Source organism: Typopeltis vanoorti, chromosome 15 (assembly GCF_054136105.1).
Source record: "Typopeltis vanoorti isolate ZY-2024b chromosome 15, IOZ_Tvanoo_1.0, whole genome shotgun sequence".
NCBI classification, from domain to species: domain Eukaryota; kingdom Metazoa; phylum Arthropoda; class Arachnida; order Uropygi; family Thelyphonidae; genus Typopeltis; species Typopeltis vanoorti.
Genome location: NC_143563.1, coordinates 96,051,653 through 96,073,249, shown reverse-complemented (window position 1 = coordinate 96,073,249; position 21,597 = coordinate 96,051,653). Strand labels below are relative to the sequence as shown.

Here is a 21,597-nt window from a genome sequence, read left to right as displayed (position 1 = left end):
TGTTGAATATTTATCTCTATATTCATCTCCATTAGTTAAACGCAACAATAGAAATTTTCCAGTTTCATTGTTGTCATTCTATAGTTTTAATTCGTAGTTGCAAGATACAATTTTCAAACAAAGAAAGAAAATATTACTTGGTTACTTTGTATTGTTACTTCGGTGCTTCAATACAAGAAATTAATTCAGAAACTCACTATCAGAAGCACAATCTGTATATTTGTATGCTGCTATTGAATTTCTAAGTACGTGTTTAAATATTAAAATTTGATCTCTTCGTGACCTGCCAACCTGTTTAAGTGCACAAACATGCCTCCACAAGTATTGTTCTGATTTTTAAACCTTAGTTTAGCAATTATGTCACATTTTGAATCCATGATAGAATGCAGATGGTACAGGATTAAATGGAAAATATTTGACGTAGATATTCCCAATATTATCAACGAGATCTTACATGTATACTATTTTTTGATGTAGAACGAAGTTATCAAAATATTACATAATAGTTTATACATAAGTATTTATAAATAATTGTTATATTTCAGGCGCAGACTACAAAATTCTGGTTCTTCTGATGCTGAAAAAGATGCATGGACCCCAGATCTTTAGCGATTGGGTCAATACTTCAAGAAGACACTACGGCACTACATGTCAAAGAACCACTGAAATATCACAAATTATGTCACAAAACCGCATCAAATAGGGTAAGATTTTATGCATCAATCTTAAAATAAAAGGCCATCTTTAACTGAGATGATTGAAGCGATGAAGTTGTTGATCTGTTCAATGCAGATCAATTATCTGAAAACAAATAACTGATATGCATCAATAAAAATATCTCGAAACTATATCAACTTAAGTAGAAGGGATTGTTTATTTAATATAGCTGTCCCTGTATTGCACTCGAACAAAATACCAGTTTATATCTACTTTATGCAGTGAGCTTGAAATTGAAACTTTAAAATCCAGTTAATCAAAATTATCTACTACAATGAAAACGGACTTGTTACATAGTACGTTTGCTTTCATTGTTACGTTTTCATAACAATGAAAGCAAAACTAACAATGGCTTTGTCTTGATTGTTTCATTGACTGGCTTAGCAAACTTCAAATCATTGTTGAACACATCATAATACAAAGCTAATTTTCATGCAAAATCAGATATTTTTCTTACCTATTACATCACGACATCTAATACTTCATAGGGAATCAGTCTTTTTTACTTTTAATATCGATTAATTTTATATATTGAAGTAGCAAACACTACTTACAAATATCGGATGGAATATTAACATTTTGTTCAAATTCAGACTAGGATCCTACATCCTGGCTTCGTTAACTTACAGTTGACCCAGTGTGGGGCAATAAAGGCGGGGTTAAGTGTAACTGAGTAGGATTGGCTAAATGTACCATATTTAGTACGAGCTTCTCCTATTTCCTCCGACAGTCTTGGAGCAGAGTTATAAACACATCGGCCTCCCCATTCTTGGTTACAAGAACTTTTATTATTCGTTTCTTCCAATCGCAATGTTTTCTTGGCCCCTTTCTCAGGTAAGCCTGCAAGTCAAAGAGGGAGGGGGGTTCTATTTCACCATTCTTACTTAATCCTTAGGTTTTTCAGATCTCCGAGTACGGGAAATGATTCTAATAAATTATGTAATCTTTAAAAATATGGTCAGGATTAGATCAAATCCTCATTAAGCTTTTAATGATAGTGAAGAGGATAAAAATTAAAAAAAAAAAAACGCAGCTTCTGCACTTTTTTTACTTAATTTGAAATTAAAATAAATTCATAATATAATCGTTTAACTAGTTAATATTCTGTTAAAGCATTTCTATATTAGGCAATTTACAGCTGCCACTGTCTTATATGATGAAGCCATATTCCAAGAGTTTTTAAGAATAAAATCTTCGTCCATTACTGATTCTAGAATATGTTATGACATATAATACTGTGCTTATATGAACAAGATATGTCCACGATTTGCTTGATTTATTCATCAATTAATTTCGAAATCAATATATAATGAATAATATCAATGACAATCTGTAGTGAGATCGTATGTTTGTGCATGCGTGTACATAAGAGACATATTTCACTTAATGCTGGAGCGATCCCCGTTGCTTTATAACAAAGAAGGCATGCTGTTCATTTTTTTAAAAAAAATTATTAAGTGTTCCATGTGTTTCTTACACATGAGATAAACTCTTCTGACTGAACGGATTTTGATGAAATTTGCATTTGAAATCTTTACAAATACTTGTTCATTTAATTGTTGGCTCGTGAGAAGTCAACAATGAATTGAACACGAACTTTAATATTAACATGTATATCGTATCCACACGAATTAGCGATCCCATTTGGTTTCATTCTGGATTAAATTTAAGCACATTTCTAATTCTACAAACTCATCGGGGGGGGGGGAGATTAATAGAAATTAATCACAGTAGCATTAATAGAAATGCGAAATTTCTATTAATGTTATTGGGATTGTTGCGAATGATTTCAATTGTTCAGTTGTAAATCGTGGAACCCATATGAATTAAGATAAGCCTTAAAAAAAAAAAAGGCATGACCTCAGTGAGATAGCTTTTCTTTTCTTTTTTTTTTCTATGAAGGCTTTGTAGTTCAACAGGTTACTTTTTATTTGCAGTGACAAATAAAAAGTAACCTGTTGCATTTTACATGATTAATTGAAGTAATTTCCGCCAAAGAATTTTACACAACTGAAAAACAACCATATTTTTTCCATATTAATTAAAAAATATGAAGGAAATTACGTAAAAAAGTGTTGGCATCATTTCTTTTTAAATCAGGTATATTCGTAATTAAATATTCAAAGCATCACTTTCATTTCATCTCTCTGGCAGATATTGATTCTCTTTCAACAGATGCTTGAATTTTGAAAGTTTTTTTTTGTGTGTGTGTGTGCGTGAATCATAGTTCGAGATTTGAATGCAAGCTGAATGCCAATAAGACCTCAAGTTCAAAAGGGAAACTGTTTGGCAAATATAGCCGGTAGTAACTTGACATATGAAATAGCACGCACCGGAACAACAGACTAATTAATTTTTTTTTATTTTAATTTTTTTATTTTACATTCTCAGCATGTCGTTTTATCACCCGAAGTGTCAAAAACTGCATTACAACAGAGCAGCAGTACTAAAGTGCATCAATTTAACAGAATATATTTCAAAACAGGATTGAAAAATACGACAAAGTTGACTGCAAAAGCTACTAAGATAAGAATAGCGGAAGTTGAGCAGGCAGAGGTCCTCTGGCATTAACACTGAATGCAATATATCCTCCTCTGACTTCCAGTTTTCTTACAGGAGTGCCCACCGTCTATCGCCAAAATGACAGCGAGAATTCATCATTCTGATGCACTGAGTGTTTCAAGGATGTTCACAAGAATTGGTTAGCAGTGCGAATAATGGCAGTTACTACTTCGAGGCATTATTAATGTACAATGAGCATTTGTCCTGAAGTTTTTCTCGCTTGAATTTCTACTGTATTGTTGAAATTCAAGCGAGTTTTTTAAACCCTAAGTTTATTAGTGTATTCATTATTTTATGTTGCCATGACACCAGGTGAATAAGTAATTATTAATTTTAAATTATAATTTACACGGCAAGTAAATCTTTTATTGTACCGGGTATTTAGTGCATTCCTTGCCATACAAAGCAAAGAACAGTAAAAAGAAAACACGACAGCACCATATATGGTGAGACGATCAAATAGTCGCAGCAGCATATACTGCATAGCGATACAACCAAGTATCCGGATTTCTAATATTTGAAGCAATCGACACTCTCTTATATGTTTCTCTGATCAGGCATCAGTTGATTTCTAAAATATAAAGTTTTGTACGTTCTCACTGCTAGCTACTAACCATAGTAATTCATCATGATTTAGAACATTGTGTATTTTTTTTGGGGGGGGGGTCAAAATATTTTACCCTCTCTTCTTTTCACACAGAGGAAAACCTGAAATTTAGAAATACAGAAGTCGTGCGTTCTTACTGGTTTCTTATTTTATTGACTTGTAAAAACAGAAAACAATCATTAAGAGTATACTCTTAATGGCTGCTTATTTACAAAATTTTATTTTAAATTTTCAGGGTGGCTTTGTGACGATGCATCAGGAAAATAAACAAAAGTTTAAAAGTAGTGATATTTTATGCGAAAATTGGGGGCGAAGGGAGAGGATTGTATCCCACATCTGCTTTGAAATACTTTATATCCTAAGAATCTCAAAGAACTCATTGAAGCCAAGGTGGATTGATAGTGAGATAAATTTTATATTCCTTCTGTATTTCTTAAAGGTTGTAACCTGTTCCCTTTTGCATCTACTCTTCAACTACTGGTTTTGGTTGGATGCAGTGTTATACTTAAAACAGCACCTTGCCTTTAGTGTGTTGCTTCAAATGACCAAATCACACAGTAGAGGTGACCAGTCTTCAACCTTCTCGCAAGCAGCCAGACAGAAGTAATGTTTTAGATGTTATTATGCATTACAATTCAAGTGAAGAATATGTGAAAGCAGGACTTAGGCAAGACATTGGGAAACCATTGGACTATTACAAGAAAAGTATAATAAAATTATTGAACCCTGATTGATAAGATATCGGAAATTTTGGTAGGATCAGTTTGGCTTATTCACCCCCCTTCAGTGCTATCGAGCTAATTCTACAAACGAAATACTCAAAGTATCAATATACATACAACAGATTCAATTTTATCTAATTTTTGAGGCAGTTGTGAATATGGGATAACCTTTTCCATAACTCACATATTTTGGATCGTTTTTTTTCAACCATTAATTAAGATCCATCAGGGAAGATTTCTTCACAGAAGGATCTCCATGGGCGGAGAAGAGTGGGGGGGAGAGGATCAACACTTTTACTTTTGCTACAGAATATTCGGTTTGATACAAAAACATGTCTGTCAGGCGAACATTAGTCAGAATTTAATCGGCAAATTGGACAACAGGATTTAGCGCTGCTGATGAATCGTTGATATATATGATTATGACTGATAAAATCTTTCCTCAGCTTAAATGTTTTTTTAATTCTATTATTTATTTATTTATTTTTAGTGGTCGATGCAAGTCATGTTTGATCCTACAAGTCCATTCTAGTACCTAAAGAGCCAGATTAAGGTGAAATATCCGCATTTTGGTGCATAGCTTGGTAAGTATTTGTGTAGAGGCAGTTTCTTTAACAGATGAGTAGAAAGAAGACAACATTATATAGAATACTTAATATCAAACTTGATTTAAGGAAGGTGTTCATCCCCCCCCTTACAATCCTGAACTAAAGTTTTTCCAAAAGAAAACATAATTCTATTTGTGATAATTCACCGTAGAATGTATATTCCGATTACATATGAACAAACTTTCACACTGATTTCATACAGAGTTTTTACTGCAGATAACCAAGCGGAAATAGAAGATAAAGATGTCACGTGACCAACACGATCCTCTTTTTCGTTGCAGCATTCGGACACAAAGAAGCAATAGAATGCACGCAGTAGCTTTTGACATAATCCTGCCCTACATGAAGATAACTTAAATTTAGACAAGATTATTCCCAATCAGTTCTGTTATGGTGTTAGTGGACAGATGAATTTTATTTATTATCATATCAAAAGTAATTTATTTAAAAATATTCTTTCTTAATTCCAATTTTCACAGACCTGCTGACGAAGTTCTTTAATTCCTCCACTTTAAACTTGTCCTTATAGTCCTTATAAGGACTGGCTTAAAGGGGCGAAGCAAGAATGCTTTTCATCTTCCCCGTTATCTGTAGAGGACAGTGTAGGGATAAGGTGTTATTCAGCTATTAAAGTTCTGATCATGGCAGGAGGGTAACAGCAATAGCCGAGCCTCAGTTAGAATTTCATTAGCTACAGCAGTGCCATCCGTTACCCTCCAAAGGTATTGGATTGAATGAATCCTACTTCACTTTAAACTTGCATTGTTTCTTTGTATTTTAATATTTGTATTCAGTGTGGTTTTAAATGGGTGTATTTTTTTTATTATTCTTTATTCATAGTTTTCATAATACACAGTAATAGGCTTGAATTTCATCAAAAATATTGCAAATTAATCTACATTTTTTAAATTCAATTTTATATAATAAGTATATATTAGGTATACAATTCAAGAAATGGTGTTGCTTAAGTAGATATTAATAGCAGACAAAAAACTTAACAAAGCATCAGATTATTAAACAAAATGTATATAATTATAGATTTCTTCTATATTTTTTTAAATGTGCAAATATAATTTTTAGAGAGTATAAAACTAAGATAAGAGGAGAGATTGATTCTTATTTTTGGAGAAGATCTGCTTTAATCATTTTCGTTGTGAAAAAAAAAAAGAATTAAACCTCTTGGAGTTATTTTATTATTTATTTTTTATTTTTTAATTGCACTCCCACACCATCCAGCTGAATAAATATCTGTTGTACATCAATACTCGATTTGAGAATGAATTTGGTCGGGGAGCCCGTCACTGAGTGGAACCAACGCTGAGATATGGACGGTCTTTCGCCCACTATGGAGTGGCCTAGAGATCGTCCGATTTTTTGAGATTTTACCCTTTACTTACTAATCAGGGTAGCGGATGGTAATGCTGTAGCCAATGAAGTTTTAACTGAGGCTCGGCTATTGCCGTTACCAGCCATGACTAGAGCATTTGTTATCCTGGAAGTCCTTTTTAGGGCTTCCAGGATAACAAATGGCAATACTAGTGAAGCCAATGATGTTTTAACTGAGGGTCGGCTATTGCCGTTACTCAGCCATGACTGGAGCCTTTAGTTCAATAGCACCCCATCCACACAGATTCTCTTTAATCAGATGAAGGGATAAAGAGTCAAGGACTCAGCCCATCCCCCCCCCCCCAAAAAAAATGTATATGCACGGGAATAAGACAAACCAGGGTAACGGAGGACAATGCTGTAGCCAATGAAGTTTTAACTGAAGCTCGGCTATTGCCGTTACCCAGCAATGACTAAAGCCTTTAGCTGAATAATACCCCGTCTGCACAGATTTTCTTCGATCAGATGAAGAGTCAAGGACTCAGTCCATCTTCCCCCCCTCCCAAAAAAAGGGTTAGATAACGCAAAAATTTATGAAAAATAATTTTTTTTTTTTAATTTTTATTTTGGATGGGATACTCCCTCCATCCATAAAGAAGATTGTTTTATGAATTCGGTGAATAAGATTTTTTTTTTTTTTTTTTTTGTAGGAACTTGACTCGTAGAATGTTATCAATGTAACGTTCATTACGATTTTTTAACGAATATAAGTATTATAAAAAGAAAAGATTTGAGTATTAATAAGAGAAAAGAATATAAGAAACTTCAGACACGGTAATAGAAATATAGTTCCACCAATTTGGTGTTGCTTAAAATAAAATACGTTCACATAACTATGAATTAAATATAAGTATCCTAAAGGTAAACCACGCTGATAAATATATATCCGAAAAGATTAACATCTAAATAAATATAATTGTATAAACTCATTTCAGTATTAAATAACTTTAATAAATAGCTTATACTTTTAGATGCATAGTAATAAAAGTACAAAACTATCTTACTATATTAGGTCTGTTATCTCAGGACTTAATGTGGACTGCAGAAACTGGTAAACAGGAGAAAGAGGTGTGTGTGTGGGGGGGGAGATATGTTAGCGGTGTATACACTTCTGAATGGGTGTTATAGACTATTGTCTGTTAAAAATTTTCGTTATATGGAAGATGAGGAGAGGATAAAGAAGCATCCTTGGAACTTCAGTTTGTATGCGGCTAAGAAGTCTCGAGAGCTGGATTCCCTCACAGATCAGTGAGTAGAACAGTTTGCCTGTTGTAATAGTGAGTGCATCCAGTGTGAATGAGCGTAATAGAAGATACGATAACTGGTGTGAGTGAGTGCATCTAGTATATCATCCCTCGATGACTCCTTGGATCTCTAGAGGAATAATAATAATAATAACATATCCTAAGATAGCAGATCTTACTAAAAATCCCTATAGCCTTTTTTTTAGATTAGTCTAGTGGTACAAAACTAAATAAAAAAATTGGTAATCATAACAGCTTGACGGATTAGGTTCAAACATCAGTTATATAATTTTTAAACTACTGGTAATACTAATTACTGCCTATAATATTATAATTAAGATAGACTAACATGCGATAGATAATATCGTAAAATGGACTCTCAAAAAACTGGCATTTCTCTTAAATGTAATATCCTGCAAAATAATGATTAAGGATTGTCCTACGATTTACTCTTATAATAGAATGAATATGAAATATAAAAATTATTATAAATTAATTTTATTACATTTAAGTATGACTAAGATATAAATTAATACATAAGTATAAAACATTCTTAATTATTATTATAATAAAACTATGTTTCCAAAGGCATTGATCCATCTTCCATCCTGAGGGCTTTCTGGAGACAAAGACGACTCTGCTTCTGGTGCCATTTAAGACCTCCTGTTCGCATACTGAATGTATCCTGAGTGGATTTGTTTTCCGGTATACCTTCAGTATACGTAGCAGGGGGACCTAGAAAGACTTCGTCGTTCTTCTTCGGTATTTCAGCCGGGAGATGAATCAGAGCACAAAGAACGGTAAGTAATTAGCTCGCACTTGCTCCTACAATAAGAAAAAAAAAACAAGAAAATGCTAAAATTATCATTTCTTCAATAAAGAGAAGGTTAAGAAATTAGACGAAGCGCAAGCCAGCGGCTAAACACGTAAGAGGTGACATACACAAAGAGAGATCTCATCAATACCTACCCAAGTGAAATATCTTCTTCTACTGATGCGGAGAGAGCATCCGTAGAGGCAGAAGTGGGCGGCAAGGTAAGAGACTGCTGCTCAAAGGTCGGTGAAGCTTAAGAGAACTCCCGCATCTGCGCCGGAATCTCTGCGGAGTATTGGTGCGCTGTGGCAAGCAGATTGGTGGTTGGCCACCTTCTTCCTATGTATCACCGCAGTGCCACCCCTGCACTCCCCCTTGTAAACAGGGGAAAGCATAATGGAGTATTGTATCGAGGTATCTCATTTGTGCGTCGGCTGAAGGAATCCGATTACACTGATCGAAGAAGTAACCCCCCCCCCTCTTTCTCCAGCCTCCCCCCATCTCTATCTCGCTCAGAGTCTGATCAAGAACATGGCGGCAAAAGATTCCCCCCTAGCAAGCGCATGAACCCTACAGTCAGAGTACAAGGCTCCTTGCGAACTAGCGCCATGTACTAACCTGGCACGCAAGGGTAGAAAACAAAATATCGACTCAGTAATTTCCTTTTTGACGGCTAGATGTCACTGGTGTTCTTTCTTTCTAGTCTGGTGGAAATGTGCACAATCTCAATCAAGACAGTTAATAAGAATTATTTTACTCAGATTTTGATCTTATTTTCTGTTAGTATGATAAAATAAAAGGTTAAAATAGTATTACAGTAAATGACACACACACACACGTTTTTATAACATTTCTGGGATGAGGTTATTTCGTGTCATATATTCTGAATGAATAGCAAATACATTGAATAAGGGGTTGCCCATTTATTAGAAAATCACATCAACAGATATTATCCTTTGTTCTTATTGCCCGTATGTTGTTTATATAAATAATGATAGTTTAAAAAAAATACTTCACCAATTGTGTCCATTTTCAGTATGAACTCAATGAAATTAAATAATAATGAATATGACCGAGCTTAAACATAATGAATATCTTATATCAGCCTCGTGAATATTATGAACAACTACAATAAACAGAGGATATTTACTATTGTGAAAATTGTTACTAGAGCATTATCGCAAACACTGTGCTAGGACATTGTTATGAAGAATCCTCTTTTACAATTTGGGATACCGAATGTGTAAAATTTTATATTAAAATATTATCTGTTAGAAATTGTGAAATTCTCAAGAAATTGTATGTATAAAAATCATTTAGTAGATGTTTTTGATACCTAACAAAAAATCTGGAAAATTAAGGATTTTTGAAAATCAGGATTGACTATCTAAAAAAAAATTAAAAAAATAAATAAATACATATAACGAAAAAAAAAATTTCGTTTCAGAAATAGGGGAAGAAGGCTGATTTAAGGAGATAAAAAGAACGGGAAACAGTAGAAAAATTACACTCTCAAAATGGCCAAAAAATGTTATACAAGAATTATTCTTAAATCACTTAAAATACCGTTAAGACCCAATTAGCTGATTAACAACGGTTGCTTGTTAATTGTTAAATTAAATCGACTGCTATTTATAGCAACAATGATAAACCGAATCATATACATATATGCTGATGCTAAAAATGTTTTTAAGCAATTGTTAGAGCATCCGCTTGAAAACCTCATAAGAGACGTAAATGTGAATTATTAACATTTTAATTATGAATCGGATTTAATTGTATTTAATGTTCATTGTTTCCAAAACAAAATTAATTATAAACTATATCATGAAAAATATATGGAAATTCACATATAATATTATGATTATTCTTATGAAATAGTCTGTATTGTTACCCTCAGTATTTTTTTTTAAATATCTGTTAATGTTAATTATAAATTCAAATATTATTAGTGTTTATATTACTTACATTTCGAATCTATGGTTGTTAATATCACAAAATCGAAGACAAATTAACATTAAAATTAACAAATTAATTAAAAACAGTTCATGAAAAGAATTTTCTACTACAGCATATTCACACGTAAAATTTTTAATGTCATTCTAAGAATTGAACGTAGTAATACATTTTCTGATTACTAGGCAATTGAATGGGGAACTAGTGATTGCTTTTTTGATCTTCGAATTTTTCTGAGTATTTTTTCACTAATTTTTGGCATTAGTGGTTGCAAAGGAGTTAATATTTCCTGTAAAATATGAGGAAATATTAGTTTTTGCACTATACTTGGTTCACATCCTCAAACGTACCCAAAGATTTTGATGTTCTTCTGCATACAGGATTTAGTGATAGTTCTTGTAAGTAAATAAAAACGTCTTGTAATAAATTTTAAGGGGGGAAATGATCAAGTGGAAGCTCTTTGAATTGCAGATGGGTTTGAATATATTTGGATCATCGTATATCTTTAATTTTAGTAAATTTATGTTCACATCTTTAAGTGTATATGGAGTGCTTAAGGGTCAGAGCTAAATAATGGGAAATAGACCACGTTACCTCTTAAGGGATGAGGAGAGACGACTAGGGTTTCTGACTTAAATGTCCAATCCTCATCAACGAATGATGATGGGCTAGCAATTTGAGATTTAGCCGAACAATTTTTATTATTCTTATTGGGTTAAACCAAAATATAAGCAATTTATAATTTTCGCCTGTCATGACAGAGGCAAGATTGAAGACTCCTTGGAGGCCTTCTCTCATGCCACTAATATGGAAAAGCATTCCTGTTCTAAAATATGCTTATGAGCGTGATTTAAAATAATAGGTAATCCGTGCAAGTAACTACAGCTTCTAGCACTGCCCTTAATGCAAAATAACATAGCTGAGAATATTTTTATCACCATAAATCATCACCATTTTATTACCATAAGAAATAAAGCCTGAAGAAACAAAATAAAATAAATAATGATAGACTAGAGAATAATTTAACATATACATCTCCGACTGAGCATGCTAATGGATAAGAATACTAAAAACAAAATATTAATCCATGAACTAAAACATTTTCAGTCAATATAAACAGTCGCGCTTTTTATCCAATACAGGAAGCATGCTTAAAAAAAAATCTTACTATTATAGGAAATTCAAGGATTAAAATATTTAATTGCCTCTTTATAAGAATACACAAGTTATATTGTGCACCTCATTAGTTACCTTTCTTTAGGAATAGTTCACTAATTACGTATAGCTATTTTTCGGCTGATTTGCCTCTTTTCGGTCACAGAATTAGGCCTACTATCACAAAAAAAAAAAAAAAAAAAAAAGCGCTCCCATTACACAATAATGAATATTCGAATATACTACATTTTTAGTTTCTTGCTAAAAGTTTCTGTAATTTCCTAATTCAAATAGCTAATATTTATGACTGTAAACCTGATTTAACCAGAATAATTAAGAATGTCGCAAACAAAAACGAATTGATGACTGTTACGAAGATATCTATCTATCTGTTCATTGAACTGTTCTTTTGCATTCGTGATTTGCATTTAAATACAATGATTTATGTGAAAATATAAGCAGATGACAGCTGACTGACTAATATATTCCATTGTTTGATTAGGAATCTTTCGCTGAATAAACGCTGAATCTTCAGGCAGAAGATCAACAATTAATATTACTTTTAAACTTAGAAAAATGTAGTTTTTGATGTCGCAGGTAAATTTATTGTTATCTATGTTTTTTGAATTGTAGATTCTATTGTTTAAACCCGTCATCATTTTTCATTGTTAAACAAATCAGTGCTGTAAACATTTATATATGCACTTACCAACTTATAAATGTCAACACAATAAGTTAATACCTAATAGCTTACATCAATTTGATTATCCATCTTGCTAGTAAGACCAGATACTCAATTATCGTATTTTTAATGAGAAATTTGCTATTTTTTACTGCACTTAAACACCTACGGACAGCAGGAAATGCATTATAGCCTTATCACAGGCCATAATGTCTTGTGATGATGCACTATGATTAGACCATTATTATAGCCAAGTCCCGACACGCACATTTACCCTTCACCTTTCATCTGTAGCCTACATACCAAACCTTTAATGAACCAACGAACCTATATCTAAAGGATCGCTAACCAAACTAGTTTATAAAAACAGTTTCATTTAAAAAAATCAAAATCTAAAATCTAAACAGCTTTGCATCTCCGTGTGTATACTGGCAATTACACGCGGGACCTGGTTTAAGGTATTTGAACTGCTGTAACTATCAGTTTAAAAAAAAAAAAAATGAACGATCTACTTTGAGTATGGAGAGGATTTTTCACCGTTCGTCACATCAATATACATCTCAAACACTTTATATACTATTCTTTCATGTTTCACACAGAGTTCACATTTGTTTTGAACTGTATTAGTTTTATGCAAATTTAAGGGTGATTTTTCGTAGCCTATTGTGCGTTGATGTATTCCATGTAACATGTATTAAGGTCAGATGTCTGAGGAATAAAAACACGTGCGTATGTGCGTGACAGTAACAACAATATCATGCTTGTGACAATATTTTATAACATTTCTGATTTATCATTGAATGGTGTCACAATAGCAAAGTTTATTCTTTTGAATATTCATTATTTATATTTTGTAATACTTTTTGCAGCTTCCAATGGTTATAAATATTAAATAATTAGCAATTTCATTGCCATTAAATTTAAAAAGCAGTTATTCAGTATTATTTCTATTTTCTGTTATTCTCGAAATAACTATTTTCCTTAATTTCGTTTTTTTTTTTTTTTTTTTTTGTCACCTCCGTCCTGTTTTTTAATCTCTTGTTCTCCCCTGCTGTATTTTTGTCAACTTTTTTAATCCCATAAGTGATTGAAGTCAAACTTTTGTCTCTCTTTTGTATTGTTTATAACTTCTTATTCTTCAACAGTATTTTGGGTCCATTTAAAAATATATTAAAAAAATAGATAAAACAATCAGTATAAGGTTACACGAAACCCTGCTCTTTAACCAGCACTTACAAAAAACAATATTTTTAAGTACAACAGCCAATTAACAGAAGCAGCTAATGCACACTTGATTTTAATAACAACTAGCGAATAAAGATACTGCATTTAAATATAAAAGAAAAAAAAAATCCTGACATGCGTTTTCCTCAGAGATTCGCTCTTAATTACACACAGGAAAAATATATTTGCATACGTTTTAATGCACGATTTAAAACTATGAATTCCATCAACAATTAAAAAGGAAATAAACAAAAACTCATAGATATAAATTAGCAAATGTCGCTCTTCAAATGAGAATTCAGCAACCATCGCTGTTATTCTAAACAGTGTGCTGCAAAAACAGAATGCCTCTGCATAAGATAGCCAACTGGTTTTGCAACTCTTGTAATGCATTTTTGGTGAATGATAGAAGCTCTGGAGGAACAGGAACCACATTAAAAATCCAAGGAGATTAATATTCTGCTATTCAGTTTTTTAAATTATATTTATTTCAAATAAACCTTAATGTTTTAAAGCTATTCAAACAGATAAGAATTTAAACGATATTTGTGATTATTTTCTTATTTTAGTGGGAAACGGCTATAATCACTTATTTTCTTTGTTTCACACACTTGAAAATAATGTTTTTTTTTTTTTTTTTTTTTTTTAAGGAATATCATTATTTAGTTTAATTTTCATTAATCCTTCCAAAGCTCTCTTTCCCTTTATCCCTAACACTGTCAGTCGAAAGTTAACTTGCTTATATATGTAAGTATAAGTTCATAGATTTCCAAGTCATGCTTTTTAGTGTACTATATTCATGTAAATAGTTCTAATATAAGCCATATTATATTCATTTGTTAATTACATTGGAGTGAGTATAGGTCTCACTATAGAATAACCAGTTTGAAAATTAACCTGCTATTTTTTAAAGTTATACTAAGAAGCACGAAACTATCTTGATACTGAGGAAATAGGTAGCAGTAGCATTCGCTGCCATCCGTAATATCTATATTTAATTAATTGTTTCCATATATAAACAGGAAGCAGGATTGTTGGGGGGATGAAGCACCGTTAACAATAAAAGCTTAATATTTTAGAATGTTCAGAATTTCTATACATATTTTATTTATATATTTATATCCTTATAGTCCTTATAAGGACTGGCTTAAAAGGGGCGAAGCAAGAATGCTTTTCATCTTCCCCGTTATCTGTAGAGGACAGTGTAGGGATAAGGTGTTATTGAGCTATTAAAGCTCTGATCATGCCAGGAGAGTAACAGCAATAGCCGAGCCTCAGTTAGAACTTCATTGGCTACAGAATTGCCATCCATTACTCTCCAAGGGTATTGATCACCGCATCTCACGGCCGATCAATCATAATCTTTATATTTATATATAAATATAAAATATGTATAGCGCTCTCTCTCTCTCTCTCTCTCTCTCTATATATATATATATATATATATATATATATTTATATCATACATATTTTATAGAATATATGTCATGGTGTACAAGAACATTTCCTGTGTTATTATGAGAAATTGATTTCAGTTTTCGATATAGATATAGAAACTAGCTTATTTTAAGTAGAACAGAATGTGGAATATTCAGTATGATGAATTTTTTCAAATAATTTTTTTTTCTCATAGCACAAAACGAAATCACTTAAATACCAATAGTAAAAAGATTCCTTTATCAGCAAGAACACTACTAAAATAATGTAAGAACAAATGGGATTTTCTTCGACATTTTTCAAAAATAATATCTTGATTTCGTATGCGAAGCATAACGAATGAATAAATAGAACGTTTCTAAACAACCTAAAATTGCTAAGGTGAAACGAATGAAGTTGTACATTATTTTATACATATAATTTAATTAAATAATTTAATCCTGATGGAATACACAACTGAAATATGCATACTTTAGCAGCAGTGATGTCTAATTTGAACAATCTCTGAATCGAATTTTAAATGTCATTTTGTAGATATAAACCAAGATAGTTCAGTACTAAATCATGATACGACCTCTACAATATTTATAACAGTTTAAAAGCGTTTTTTTAACAAAAAATTCGTTCGAAATATGATATTTATTTATACTGTGGTTCACATTTCTATCAAATCAATTTGGTAGAAGATATCAACTTAATAGCTTCCTTCGTTTAAAATGCAATCATTTTTAAACTTTCTTCTTCAAATCCAAAAATGGTGTACTAATTATATCACCTATAATTTTTTTAAAATTTAATTTATTTTAAGAAAATCTTTAAATAGATTAAATATAAATGTTTTTATATAAAATTTATTTCTTATTTTTACATATTTCATAAAAAATATATGCATAACATACTGACAATTTCATAACGACCAATGCACTTTCGAGTAAAGGGCTCATTGATATTTGAAGAAAAATACTGTTAGGCCTAACAAACAAACAAAAACCTAACTTTTTGGTTTGTTTGTTTGTAAATGCCTCTTCATTTGAGTCACTAGTAGGGCATCATTTTCATAAGCACTATGCAATGCAATTGTCCTATTTTAAACAACGTCCGTTTAAAATAGGCCAATGAGGTTCTAATTATAATAATTACTTGTCGAAATCTGGCGAAGAAAAATCAAGCTTTTACTGTTTTGTACCGAACTATTTTTTATTCAAATAATATATTATAAAAGCTCGTGAGTGACACTATAATTTACGAACTCAGCTAATTATAGTCATTGTTCCATCTCAGTGCTTTGATGACAGCTAAATTAAAATATTTATTAAAATAAGATAGCTTAATGCACCTTCAAACACGGAGGGGTAGCTAAACTAGATGCTGACTTTATCAAGACTCTAAACGAAATGAGTAGATATCTTTCCGGATATGTAAAATAAAGTATTCAAATAAGATATTTATATATTATTTTGACGATATCTACTGGCACTAACGCTGAGGTACTAAAACATGGTCAATATAAAAAATTGTCTAAGGAAATCTAAAGATTCTATACGAGATTATTTAGAAATTTCGAGAAAAACAAAAACCTCTAGTACAGACGTTCAATTTGAAATCAGTATTCTTGGATTTATTTATAACATTTAATGCTATTTGTATTTCATTTCATTTTATTTTTTTGTAGAATTTAATTTTTTTTTTTCTTCTTTCCAGCAAATTCAAAGAACGAAAATTCTCCAGTGTACAGAGGATATAATACATGAGTACGTGAAAAAATATGTCTTATTAGAATATTCTATCGCAATGTATAAAATGAAGGAGTTGTAGGCAATTTCACATATATTAAAACCTAATTGAGATCACTGAACTTTGAGTACTTTTTAATGTATTATTGGTTAACTTGTCCTTCATCTATGCACACAGATAAGTTCGAGATTATAGTCTATATAAACGATGTTATACTAATCGCAACATCTTATGTATGATATTTTAATCTTTAGATTGTTTTTGTACTCTTCTTACCATCGTTATGTCAAATGTGAACATTTTAATAGAAGAAGAAAGCACGAACGAATATAATAATACTACCATCTCTCCCCCTATTAAAGCTCGTCTTTTCACTAAAGTCTACAATTTAATTTTGAACGCAACAGATAACAGTAGAATAGTACAAACAATGTAACTACTTCCTTTGTATACGTCATTTTAACAATGCTGTAAATGCTTTCTGCAACAATACAGTTCAACAACAACAATACCAACATGATAGCATTCACTCCAAACTAAAACAATTGATAAATATAATAAAACACACTCGTAATTTGTTTAGAAATATAACTTGGCTTTTGCAGAAAGTATATCCACACAACTAACGTACAAGGTTATAAACATTTGAAATAACTTCCATCAAAAAGGGAGAGTTTTCTGTGACGACACGGGAAAAAACTTCGTAAAGAATGCTCGTTTTATTGCAACGGAACATCCGTATTAATCCTTAACAGAATAATGTACGCTCAAAGGATAAGCACCATGTCGCTTTTTTCTCTCCACTATTTAAGGAAATGATGATACGAGAAACACAGAAATTGAAAGTAACTGCGGCTGTCCTTCGATGGCGGCTAACGGCGAAATGTGATAAACCTGTGGGCGATTTCCTTTCGTTCCCTGCACCGCTATTTTCATCAACAGTGAAATGCTATCCGGAGCTGTCGTATTGAAGTATTAAGTTTTCCACTGTAAATTTACCACCGCAAGGGAATGTTTCTAAGGTGCTAATAAACCATATTTACGATCCAACGGTCGGATTAGTTATTTTCAAAACACAGTTTTCTTCATGTCTTTTTTTTTTTTTTATTTTTAACCGTCAACTTTTAAGAAAAAATATTATGTCTTCGATAAATGCTAGAGGTAAAGCTAATGCTTATTTTTCAACAAAACTTTCTGATTCAATTGATGACAGATCAAGTTTAAATGGAAAACGATCTATTGTCATATACGATGGATTAACCTTTGGATTTAGGTTTGTGTCTATTACTAGTTAGTTTTATTGTTATCAAAAATGTTTGCATCCCTCCCAAATTATATCAGTTTTTCATTTTTAATATAATGATATTTCTGCTACAATTTTCATCACACAACAGCATCGTGATATTTTCTTGAGTCTAAAATGCATCCATTTTCTTATCAGAAAATGAATGCATTTTAGACTCAAGAAAAAGATGCATTTTACTTGTTTTCATTTAACAGAAAATATTAATCCATTTTCTAAAACAAAGATATTTTGTTGTTTTCGATTGGTTATAAATTTTCCGACTTAAAAAAGATTGCTTACCATATACGAGTAAAATAGGCATTCAATCTTTGTATAAATGATACTGAAGCAAATAGGAGACTGATTTAGTCCTGTAATTGAGCATATTTCGCTGTTTTGTTATAATCTAACTAACTAAATCATATTTAAGATCCAACGGTCCGATTGATTATTTTCAAAACAGTTTTCTTTATGTCTGTTTTTAATATTTTCTGTTTTTATAACATTCAATAAAGCTTCATACAGGCAGCACAGACGCACAACATAAAAATTGTATTATGTATAAGGGCACTCAAAGAGTTTCCCTTTACATGTCGACGTCACAAATATTGCTAATGTATACAACACACACACACGTTACCCAAATACGAATAGTTAACCCCACGAGAAAGAAATCGTCTTTTGGGGATTTCTTCAAAAAAGATTACAACTCAACACGCATATTTTTTTTTAGTTTTATCGGCCTCATATAAGGCGTGTAAGATTGCATAGAGGATGACAGATGGAAGAATTAGTTATGTGCAAAAAATGTAGTAGAAAAAGAATTAGAATTACACTCGAATAGGTTAAAGTCATTCTAAAGATGTGTGTCACTTCTTAGGATTATAACACAGTGGCAGAGTTCTTTGATAAGTATTGCCTAGTTCGAAATCAAACAAGTACAAGCATTCCTACAGTTCCTCAATTACTGTTCACCTTTTCTTAATCGGTTATTCGCCCCTCAATAAAAAGAACAAAGTTTACTAAATAAAGTATTTTAAAACTAGATGCATTGATCTTTAAGAAAAACAAATTAATACTTAAAAAAAAAAAAACACCTCTAGAAGAGGAACAGAATTTCGAAGTGAACACTACAGAAACAAAAACTACGTATTCATCTATCTACGAAAAAACTGATTTAACAAATAAAAAAAATTAGGTTATATAAAAATAACAGAGATTTCAAACAGGGCGAAGAGTTACATCCAGTACATAATTAATACAATGGAAGCGCACTGCAGATCAGAGAATAACAACATCGTTAGAAGAATGAAATTCAGATATTTATAGTAACAACAATTGACGAATCAAAGCGGTTTAAATCCACATATTTGAAAAAATATTTGGTGTTAATCATGTCATATCAAGGTTTTTCTCTAATTGTACAAAACATGAAGGTTCTACTCCCATAAACGCATAAAAGAAAATACTACCGTTTGTAATGACACACTATCCTTATGATACGAGTCAAATTCTTGTAATCTATCGCAATTTACAAGCTGGACAGATCTGAATTGGGGATGCTTAAAATGACACTGCAGATTACTAAGGGTTTTACGACATCTCTCACCAATCGTATTCTCCCCAGTGGAAATAGCGACAAAGCCTAGGACCAACCCTGCATGGCAATCAAGTGTCTGCTTCACAGACTCAGATAACAATGCTACGCTTCTATTGGATGTCCGATTCTTTGCTTTTACTGAGGCGTTTTCAAACTGGTATGATGGAAGAAATAGTAAGATGAATGGAAGCGTAGCATAGAAAAAAAATTACAAAACAAACCTGTACGACTGTTACAAAAACTGGACAAATATTTCAGTCTTTATGTATTTAACCTGGAAGTTATTATTGGCTTTTAATCTTTGTTCAATATTCCCGCCTTGGGGTACGTTCTTAGTTGTTATATTCCTCAACGGTCGGTAAGTAGTGTTTGATATTTGCAAATGTAGTATTGTTTACAGATTCATAAACATTTTCCGGCAAATGTCATTTAAATGTCTTTTGTATAAACAGTAAATACTAGCGGATGATTAAAAGAATAGTCACAACAATTCTTTAGGCATGACACAATAAGTGACGCCATGTAAGAATAAATACAAATATTCTTATAACACATTACAAATAAATTCTTCCATCATGTCAAAATAAGTGACACCATTATTTATCTCAAATACAAATAATTATCCCAATTAATATATTGTTCATTAGAATTAATTTTCAACAATGCAGGTATTAAATGGAATGTTGTCAACAATGAACTCGTTATAACAGTTATATTTTAACAGAAAATATTTTATTGTTAACTAAGATTAAAAGACAAGCTGTCGGCAATCTAACAATGGATTTGCTAGTTTTAAACAATAATAATCAATGTAACAACGAATTTGCTAGCGTTAAATGTAACAATCAGCAATTTAACAATTGATTTTTGATAACAATTACATCTAAAGGACAAAAATATGTCTAATCTAATAACTAAATGTATTTATTTATATTTGTTTGGCCATTTACCTTGCCTACTAAACTAGGAATGAAATTAACCGGAAACTGTGTAAATGAATGAACATTAAATTAAGTATATCAACTCCCCACATATCAGGGTTGCGAAACTTACTCTAACACAGTGTCGTGTTGGGAGCAAATATACTAGTAGGAATGAAATGTGATTTCACTGAATGACATATGAGATAGATACATAGATACTTTCTGTATACAATTGATACAGAAATATAATTTTGTATGCCACAAAATTGCCTCGTTGTTATATTTATCTAAAAATATTGCTCATTTTTATGTTTTAAACGTAACTAAATGATCAAAGATAAATATCGTGGATAAAACGTGCGGTCTACATCAAATAACTGTTCTCTCTCTCATACCTTTCGAACAAGTAGTCAATGCAATTTATTGTCCAGTATTGAAAAATTAGTGACATCTTCATTGTTGGAAAATCAAATTCTCTAACAGTGGTAACATATTTGACATTCGAATAGTAATACGTCGGTAATATGTGTTACCACTAGTAAACATGGGAAAAGGTCATATCACTTAATATAAAACATGGGTTTTTCACCCCTTTCGTTAAATAACTTTTATTGGTTTAAATAAGTATAAAGATAGGACCGTTTAAGGATAATCCTGAGATAAAAGTTTGAAAGATGCGACTACAATGCATCATCATCATCAAATTCCTGCCATGTACCCTCAAGGGGTGTACAAAATATGATAGTACTACATGAAAAAATTACATCATTACTAACTTCCTATCTACAATTTTCCTCCAAATCAGTCTGATACTTGTCAAGACTCCAACATTATCAGATCTTATATTTCTTATATATCGTCTAAGGCACTTTGTACCGTATCAACCCACCTATATCTTGGTCTCCCTCTGGGTCATTTTGCTGCAAACCTGACAGAGAACA

The 21,597-nt window shown here is 31.7% G+C and overlaps 1 long non-coding RNA gene across 1 annotated transcript; it reads left to right on the top strand.

The window, feature by feature from the left end:
• Positions 1-631: 631 nt before the first annotated feature.
• On the top strand, positions 632-16,920 carry LOC150099002 (uncharacterized). Its single transcript, XR_016549488.1, has 3 exons — positions 632-704; positions 5,099-5,192; positions 16,816-16,920. It is a non-coding gene; the product is annotated as an uncharacterized LOC150099002 (long non-coding RNA).
• Positions 16,921-21,597: the final 4,677 nt, after the last annotated feature.